Source organism: Schistocerca cancellata, chromosome 2 (assembly GCF_023864275.1).
Source record: "Schistocerca cancellata isolate TAMUIC-IGC-003103 chromosome 2, iqSchCanc2.1, whole genome shotgun sequence".
NCBI lineage: Eukaryota > Metazoa > Arthropoda > Insecta > Orthoptera > Acrididae > Schistocerca > Schistocerca cancellata.
This window is the reverse complement of record NC_064627.1, coordinates 287,518,002-287,528,253: the sequence shown is the minus strand read 5'-3', so window position 1 is coordinate 287,528,253 and position 10,252 is coordinate 287,518,002. Positions and strand designations below refer to the sequence as shown.

The window sequence follows — 10,252 nt, the reverse complement described above, 5'->3', positions numbered from 1 at the left end:
TCGTCTGTCCACGAATCTTCCACGGTCAATCATTGTCCACTTCCATGCGAGCAAGAAATTCTACAGCAATGGTCTCCCTTGCTGGCAGGTCAACAGGAAGCAACTCGTACACATGGGTAATTTTGAATGGATAGCAAAAAAAGATGTTTCGTAGGATTTTATGCTCCATGCTCAGGAGTATGTCCAATGTTCGGGCAATTCTCCGTGCGCTACACGTTTGCACACCTCTATTCGTCTCCTCCCGCATTGCTGTGGGCACTGCTTCCACTGACGGCGAATCGTTTCCTCCCTCTACCAGGTTGCACACCAAAAGAAACCGTCTTTTCGAATTTCCGAATCATTTTCTCCAGACTCAAGGCAGTCATCGGATTAACGCCTTTTTTTCAAACCCTTCAGTGTCCGGAACTTCTGCAGAGCGACGTGTGCACTGTCATCATTCTTGTAATACAGCTTTACAAGCAGAGCGCGATCCTGCATTGAGACAATCATTGCAAACGTCGCAGACGCGCAAGGAGGAAAAGCCTTGTACCAGTCGTGTTTATACCAACTTCAGTGGATCGTGCCCATGAAAAGTGATTACACTTACGTATTCTGACACATACAGCGTCATCTATTGATCAACTTTCACACTATTTTTCTTCTTCTGCCATACGTTTTCCTCCTTCTCCGATAATATTCCGTTGCAATTTGACGTCATTCAGACCAGTGGTGTTATTTCTACAGCGTTTCGAAAGTTTAGCTTTAATTATAATCACCCTCTATAAATAAATATACTATATTCCATACATCGCCCTGTATCCCATAAATTGTTTAAATAAACAATATTCTACATATTTTCTAAATTGTTTAAACAATTAAACATACACTGATATCGATATCCCATCGAATTCTTTACATAAATAAACAAACTACACTCCTGGGAATTGAAATAAGAACACCGTGAATTCATTGTCCCAGGAAGGGGAAACTTTATTGACACATTCCTGGGGTCATATACATCACATGATCACACTGACAGAACCACAGGCACATAGACACAGGCAACAGAGCATGCACAATGTCGGCACTAGTACAGTGTATATCCACCTTTCGCAGCAATGCAGGCTGCTATTCTCCCATGGAGACGATCGTAGAGATGCTGGATGTAGTCCTGTGGAACGGCTTGCCATGCCATTTCCACCTGGCACCTCAGTTGGACCAGCGTTCGTGCTGGACGTGCAGACCGCGTGAGACGACGCTTCATCCAGTCCCAAACATGCTCAATGGGGGACAGATCCGGAGATCTTGCTGGCCAGGGTAGTTGACTTACACCTTCTAGAGCACGTTGGGTGGCACGGGATACATGCGGACGTGCATTGTCCTGTTGGAACAGCAAGTTCCCTTGCCGGTCTAGGAATGGTAGAACGATGGGTTCGATGACGGTTTGGATGTACCGTGCACTATTCAGTGTCCCCTCGACGATCACCAGTGGTGTACGGCCAGTGTAGGAGATCGCTCCCCACACCATGATGCCGGGTGTTGGCCCTGTGTGCCTCGGTCGTATGCAGTCCTGATTGTGGCGCTCACCTGCACGGCGCCAAACACGCATACGACCATCATTGGCACCAAGGCAGAAGCGACTCTCATCGCTGAAGACGACACGTCTCCATTCGTCCCTCCATTCACGCCTGTCGCGACACCACTGGAGGCGGGCTGCACGATGTTGGGGCATGAGCGGAAGACGGCCTAACGGTGTGCGGGACCGTAGCCTAGCTTCATGGAGACGGTTGCGAATGGTCCTCGCCGATACCCCAGGAGCAACAGTGTCCCTAATTTGCTGGGAAGTGGCGGTGCGGTCCCCTACGGCACTGCGTAGGATCCTACGGTCTTGGTGTGCATCCGTGCGTCGCTGCGGTCCGGTCCCAGGTCGACGGGCACGTGCACCTTCCGCCGACCACTGGCGACAACATCGATGTACTGTGGAGACCTCACGCCCCACGTGTTGAGCAATTCGGCGGTACGTCCACCCGGCCTCCCGCATGCCCACTATACGCCCTCGCTCAAAGTCCGTCAACTGCACATACGGTTCACGTCCACGCTGTCGCGGCATGCTACCAGTGTTAAAGACTGCGATGGAGCTCCGTATGCCACGGCAAACTGTCTGACACTGACGGCGGCGGTGCACAAATGCTGCGCAGCTAGCGCCATTCGACGGCCAACACCGCGGTTCCTGGTGTGTCCGCTGTGCCGTGCGTGTGATCATTGCTTGTACAGCCCTCTCGCAGTGTCCGGAGCAAGTATGGTGGGTCTGACACACCGGTGTCAATGTGTTCTTTTTTCCATTTCCAGGAGTGTATATACTACACAGTCTTGTATCCGACAAATTGTCTAAATGAACAATATTCCACACATAGACTAAATTGTTAAAACAATATTCCATACACTGCAACCTATTTACCGGCAAATGGCCAATCAGATGAGTCATTTTCCCGCCGTTTTCCATGTGGGGGAGTGGGGGGGGGAGGGAGAGCTGGGGGGTTTCCCATAGTGGGAGGAGTTAATTACTTGATTGATTTAATTATTTAATCAATCAAATTGATATCAAAAGTGTGCATGTAGCGGTAAGGGGTTTCCCAGAGGGGCGGGGGAGCAGGAGGGGGAGAGGGAGGAGGAGAGGGAGGGGGAGGGGTGTTTTTTTTCTGATAACCACTTAACAGAACATGTTAAGGACCTGTCAATTAAAAGGACGGACTATCTCCCAGTGTCATAATACTCTTAGCAGAACCACGTGTACCAACCGATAGACCACGCTGTATTGTAAGATGATTATTTGATTTTACTGATTAGGTTTTGACTATTGACGACAGAAAAATTATTTCGAAAAACTAGGGACTTTTTTATTTTATCGCCAATTGTCAAAACCTAATGAATAAAATCAACGATTTGCTGTGTGCTCATAATGCTAATTCTTTTCACTGATATTACGAACCTTCATACTAATGTACCTGTTCAAACAACTATAGACAGCATTAAAAAAATCTACATACTTTTAAAAAAGATATTTCTTATGAGCAAATCACTGACCTTATTCGTCTGCTAGGCACAGTAGTAAAATATAGGTATTTTGATTTCAGTGGCAAACTATACCATCAACCTGGCCGCCTGGCAATGGGTAATCTACTGGCCAATATTTTCATTAATTCGCTAGAAGAAAAATTCTTGATTAATTTTTCAGCTACTAAACTGGATATTGTGCCATATTCTCGGTACGTAGACGACATTTTGATCATATTCAATGGTTCCTGGGAAGGTGTTGAGCATTTGTTTGAAATTTTTGATAGCCTTCAAGCAAAAATCAGCTTGACTTGTGAATTAGAAAGTAATGATCGTCAGCTACGATACTTGGACCCCGTATTGCCATAGACAACGACAGACTTCCATTCGGCACTATTCGAGAAGTCACTAATAGAGATCAGATTATGACCGCTAGTTCAGTACGTCCTCATTTCCATAAAAAAGCATTTTTCTATTCAGTCATTCATCTTGGAGTTTCTGTGTCTTCGTCACCAGACAAGCTTAATGATGAGATGGATTTAATAAAGACTATTGTAGTTAATAACAGTTACGATTCTCTTCAGAGTTAAAACTGAAGCCAAAATGACTCTTTTAGGCATCAGTGCTGTTTCTGACAGTAACGAGTACAAAAATGTTTTTTCGATTCCATTGTTAGGGCCTGTTTCTTATAGAACTGCAGTTAATAACATTTATGAACGATCTTCAAAGTTAAAACTGACGCTAAAGTGACTCCTTTAGGCATCAGTCCTGTATCTGACACTAACGAATATAAAAAATATTATTCGATTCCAGTTTTAGGACCTGTTTCTTATAGAATTCTTCGTCTTATAGTTAAATAATATGGATTCAAAGTTGCCTTTTCTATAGGCAATAACTTGCAGAAAAACCCTATTCGCAATCTCAAGACGCTGTTGCTCCTATACACAGTTCAGAAGTTTATAAAATCACCTGTGATACTTGTCATGGTTATTACATAGGATAAACTGGAAATTTTTCATTGTCAAGTATGAAGAAGATTTACTGGGTAAAAGTGGCACTAATGTATATAGTTACACTTTTGCTGATCACAAACAGAAAAGTGTTGAAGAAATTTCCATTTTACTTAGGGAAAAGAAAGGTCAGCCTCGACGCACTCGAAGAGCTGGAGATTTTGAAGCATCTTTCTAAGAACGATGGCCTCATCCTCGACGAACAATTACAGTTACTTAACAAACATTTTTTCAATGGCTTTAATCCATTACTTTTGATTCCTCTATTTTTTTACTACGCTCTACTGCCTGTAGTTCTGAAACATCTTTTCTTCCAATCTCATATAGATATTAGAGATGGGGGATCCGCTCTTGAACTAATTCATATAGTTCAATCTTTCGAAGGAGTGAACTATCAGTGATTCAGAAAAAAAGAACGGTAGCCCCAAACGTTTCCCACGGCAGAGAGAGAGAGAGAGAGAGAGAGAGAGAGAGAGACGGAGCATATCAGCAGCGCCTCTGCTGGTCAGAGCACAGTGCACGCCACACAACACAGCCAGCGCCGGCCTCTGCCCTGCTTCTACCTTGGCTGCCTGCATTGTGCAGTGCCCCATTGGATTTTGTGTTTCACATATGCCGTGCCGTCTCTGTGCGTCGTCTGCAGTGTCTGGCGCAGCTTAACTTCGCATCGCACTCTGTCGGCGATCGTTTCAGTCGCACGTCCTGCCCTCTGGGCAGTTGATGCGAGCAACAGCACAGAGAGCCACCTAGCGGATAACATAGGAACTACTTGCAACAACCTGCTCGCAAGGGAACGGACGATTTGTCTCGGTGCGGGTGAGTTCACCGCTCCCCCCACCCTCGGAACTCGCCCGCTCAACGCTCACCCCACTGTCTTGACTCTAGCCAGAGCGTTGAGCAAAGCGACTCAGGTGTCACTGTGGTCTCTGCGGTCTCAGCTCACGTAGTAATACAGCTTGCAGCTCGACCTGCTCGACTCAGCGCCTCTGCATCGGAGTTCATCCCTACTGGATATTGTTCTTCGTAGTAATACCGCTATGTATATTACATTATTATGTTATGTATACATCAATTGTTTTATTTTATTTTTATTTGTTTAAACTGATTAGATTAGGTTCCTGATGACTCCTCTTACAATAGGATTTTTATTATGGACACTCGAATTTACGCTTTAATTATGAGCGAACCGATAAACGTATCGCAAAATGTGATACACCAATATTTTCCTTGTTTTATTCTGCGTAAGGCTATATGCAGCACTTTCGTTTTACAGTCAAATTTATATTTTTTTTCTTATTCTGGTACGGATTTTGCGATTTTAGGCGTCTTCGGAAGGAAACGTTCACTTTAAAAATATATGGCTTGCGATGTATTTGTATGAGGTTAATGAAATTTTAATACATTATAGCCAAATATATTGTTAATGTAAATCTCAAGTTACAACATTTTCCGATCACCCAAAAAACCACGATAGTGCAAAATAAATCAATAATCAAAAACTTTGTCATATCGTGGAAATTTCAATAAACAATACAAAACTCTTACTCATTATCTGTGTTACTTCAAAACAGGATCAAATAAGATCAAAATACAGGTATAGTACTGGAATAAACCAAGTTTAAAGGGCAATGTGCCTTCCATTTATTTTCTATTGTAAATGAGTGGTGAGTCATGAAAAAGAGCTAATTCATTTCAGGGAGTGAACAGTTCTGATCCAATCTCTGAAAAGAACAGTTTTGCCCATCTCTAATAGATATGCATTTGCTTTTTGGTCTGTGCAGCTGTTTGTGTAAATATTCTACAATATTCTGTACTTTGTGTAATTGGCATTTCCTAAAGCCCAATAGACGGTTCTTAGCACTACATCATACATCATTTACTTGACTACTTTGTACTTTCAAAAATATATTAAGCTCTCATCCTTTGAATATGGTGTTTTCATAATTAACTGTCTTTTAATTCGATTATTCCCGTTATAATGTTTCAAATGGGCACTGTCCGCACCAGGTAGGCGGCGCAACTTGTATCTTGTTTTCGTAGCAGCAATGTAAGCCACTGAGACGCTCAGTCTGACGTTGTTCCTTGCAAGGCGTATGTGCCAAAGACTGTGACGTTTTTTTTAAATTTTTGACTTGAGTATGTTTGCTCCAAAATTTGACTATTGCCTTCTCGCAGTGTAATTTACGTAAGTAATCTTTCTATGTTATGACATTTTTCATCTTGGCTAATGTTTCCGTCAAACTTATTTTTCTATTATTATTTTATAGGGCTTTAAATTTTTTATTCTGATAAAGACATCCTTAGAGGTGTCGAAAATAGATAAATATATTAAAAATTATTTTCAACCAGCTCGCTGTGTTATTATTCCACTGAAAATTTTCTGCAGAGCTATCACTTACAACAACTGCTGTGACAGTTTACGTGCAAAATGATCCACACAGTATCAAATCTTCTGGGCCCACAGTTTAAGGGAAGAGCTCATACTGCAAATGAGGAAAATCGAGCAATGGACTAAGCAGCATCACTAAGGAATTTACTTCTACTTGACTCCGGAATTATTGTGCCAAAATTTAGCGGAATTTTGAACTAGTGATGCTTTCTTGTCGGAAAATTACCCGTGGGCTGCTGCTAATCACATGTCTCCATAGAGCTGGTGGAGAAAACTGTGAATTAGGCAAACGCTGCGACAGAACACAACTGGTCCACTCATGGTCGGATTCACACAAGACCGAAGCAGTTTGGCTCCGGTACGGAGAGAAACACTGGCGTCAGTGCAGTGGGACCTCAGATACAGTTCTAATCTGACATATACACAAGATCCTCCAGAAAATACTTCTCTTTTATCGGATAATGATTCAGTGTAATGGCCGCCCGCATATTTCGAAGTTTGTAAATTTTTGTGTCATATCATCTCTCTGTTCGAACTTTGAAGAAATGCTGTGATCTTTTGTTGCTGCAATTATATCTTCCAGCCAAAATGTAAAACTATTGCCTTGAATAAAGAAAACAAAACAATTAAATAACACTATTGACTTTAAAACAACTGTTTTACACAAAAAAGTAAATTGTGAGCCTTTTTAATATAGTAAGTATTTAACTCTGTCGCGTCCATCCATTCGGATCATAGAAAATCGTTACGAGACGGCTTAAATCAACTTCTTGTTTTAAAGCAATCTTACTAAGCCGGCGCATCTCTACTGCGTTCGCACGCCACCCGTTGGACGAAGCAGCTCGGTGCCGCAAGCAGTGACGTAATCACGTGCGCCTGCTGCCGTGTTTCAGTTGTGTTGAGGTTGTCCGACGGCACACACATCCTGCCACCACAGCGGTAACTGCAGCCGAGCAGCCTACGTTAAGTGTAAGTAAGTGCCTGTTGATCGTGTGTTGCTAAGAAATATCCGCATTGGTATCCCTTAAGGTAGTCCGAAATCGCCAATGTCCTCGTTAATCAGTAGCTAGCCTAAAAAACAGATTTAACTCGCAAAGGCGTTTACGGTTCGTAAGCTGATCTGCTTCAAAATGCAGTATTTGTGAAGTTAAAGCCAGATCATTCCTGTGAAAGAATCACGGCTGAAAGCTAAGGGTGATTCCAAGAGGTGAAATAATCGAGGTTACGATCGCACTAGCTTGACTAGTGTGCGAACAATTGTCCTCTTTCACACGCAAGAGTTCAGCGGTACGGCGAACTGCTTTGTGCTGTGGTAACCGTTTTTTCACACGATCCAGCAATGAGCCGCGCCAGTAGCTGTGTGTCGGCGTGCCCAATTACATTGTTCTAAGACATTCTTATGTAAATTAGGGTGCCAGATCTGTTACGGGAGTACACGGCTCTGGTACCAATCACTTACCTTATCATTGTGATTATGAAATCTCAGTAGTCTGGCCTATGTATTTGATTCACAAATTATGTATTGTAAAAGTGTGATTGCATGTAACCTATCGTTCACTACATTTTAGACCATACATTACAGCATATGAAATGTTGCTGAAAATTTGGAAAAGTTTTTAAACTTAAATATCAGTGCATTTCTATCGCTGTAATGTGACAAGCAGACCTATAGCAGGTTTGAGGCGGGCAGTCATTTCTACAGTGGTAGATGAAAGTTCAGTGCTTTGTCTGCTCTGGACAATGGCTCCAGAGGGTCCACTGGGTTCGTTCCATAAATAAAAAAAAAAAAGAACAAATGTGAGTAGGACTAGCGCTTCGAGGGCTCCGTACAAACTTAGTAATCATATAGGTAAGTCGGCAGTAGCTTTCAGGAGTGAGTTTGTCAGTATTAAAAAATGTGACGTAAACGATCGCATCTTTTGACTTTGAAGCTTAAATTTTTAATAATGCCAAAGGCTGTTGAACTTAGTACTTGCGTGTTTGTGAATTCCTCACGGACCAAACAGCTGAGGCCATCGGTCCCTAGACTTACACACTACTTAAACTAACTTATGCTAAGAACACACACACACACACACACACACACACACACACACACACACACACACACACACATGCCCGAGGGGAGACTCGAAACTCCGGCGGGAGGGGACGCGCAGTCCGTGACATGGCGACCTTAGTATTTAACATAAATGTCAACTTGTAGTTGGGTCTTAACAGACGGACAGACACAACAGCAATAAGAATGTTTGAGACATTACAAATTAACAATTTTCACGTTTTTTCCTATGCTTATACTGTGAAACCTTGCTCCTTGCCAAATATCAATTCTAGGTCAACGGGAACTATCCTATAGGTTTTTCTGAGTGAGTTTGACAGTGTCAAAACATCTGACGGACATGGCCGTTATCTTTTGATTGCATTGAATAATAAGAAGATTAAATGTTTTGTATCGCCGAGAGACTGTAAATTTCAAGCTGATACCTCTACTAGCTCCTGAGAAAAAGGGGCTCAACAGACGGGCTGGCGGACAGACAAACGAACAACAAAGTGACATTGTAAAGATTCCGTTTTACGGATTAAGGTACGGAGCGCTAAAAAGAAAATGGTTCGATGCTTTTTAGCTGCGGTTTGAAGGGGTTAGAATAAACAAGAACAAATTATTTTTAATTTCTACTGGATGTCTGTTAAGTTTCGACAAGCTGCGTTATCGGTTGAAGAAAAATCTACAAACTTTGATGAAAAGCAATATGAACTACAGTTTGACAAACAGAGTGTCTGATTTCAGAGAGTACTACTTTTGTGCATGTCTGCAATCTTGCACCATAGCACAGGTCTTTTCTGTACCAAAGCAATTAATTTCAACATCCACTTCCCACGAACAGGAAAACATCGTACACACAACAAAGAATGGATGTGTTCTGTATTATCTGCCCGTAGCCTCTTTCATCGCGTTGGTTGAAGACTGCTAGTTGCCTGACATATGTCACTATAGGCAGACAATGAACTATACTCAGCGTAATACGGAACGATTTTGCAAATTAATCACTAATAGCGGTCCAACAACACCCATTTCAATGGCGTGTATGCGGTACAAATTCACTTGCAATAGCATGTCCCATTGTACATTATCCCTGGAACACTAAAGGGGGAAAATGTTACATTGCTCCTAACCATCGTAAATTTCAGTGTTCCAGATTTATGCAACGTCAATCATAATTCATAGGTTATGCATTAGTTACTTACAGTTATTAGATCTCCAATGATATGTTACGTACCAAATTAAGTAGAAAATGCTCTGCTTTATACCCTACCGCAATAGCTTGCGTGCGGAGGTGCTTGTGACACACCGCCTTCAGTATGCGGCCAAGATGGCCATTTGCATCTATCATAAAGCGGGATGCGTTACGAATGGGGAAATTGAATTGTGTTACACGACGGTTTCGATTGATAATAACCTTCTATTGTACTGTTAACTTTTTACCATAAACAAATTTTACAGAATACCACATAGTGCTGCCTATAACTGAGCTATGTGGTCAGCAGTTTAATTAAACCTTAACCTATGCTGTATGACCAACTGGTATATCAGAAAACTTCTTATCCTCTAACAATCATAGTGTCTCGCGCTGACCCTTACAAACATCCCCTGCGACAACTCGCCAAAGACTATGCCGACAGACTACCAGCGCCCTCGGCGATGAATACAGAGCAAACAACCCCACTGTTGAAGCCAGAGATGCAGTTTCTTATTCTCAACTCACCCACATAACTGTTCGTTAGGCTCGTATGCATACACGGACATTCCGACGTAGAGAAG

At 42.4% G+C, this 10,252-nt stretch overlaps 1 protein-coding gene across 2 annotated transcripts in view; it reads left to right on the top strand.

Moving 5' to 3' along the window:
• Window positions 1-7,334: 7,334 nt before the first annotated feature.
• The window catches only part of LOC126161638 (alpha-methylacyl-CoA racemase), a 149,973-nt gene continuing 147,055 nt past the window's right edge, over window positions 7,335-10,252 (top strand). Inside the window, exon 1 of one of the 2 annotated variants that reach the window (XM_049917603.1) lies at window positions 7,335-7,401. The gene's annotated coding sequence lies outside the window, so the exon portion shown is untranslated. Of the gene's footprint in view, window positions 7,406-10,252 lie in introns of both variants that reach the window. The other variant, XM_049917605.1, reaches the window with a different exon arrangement.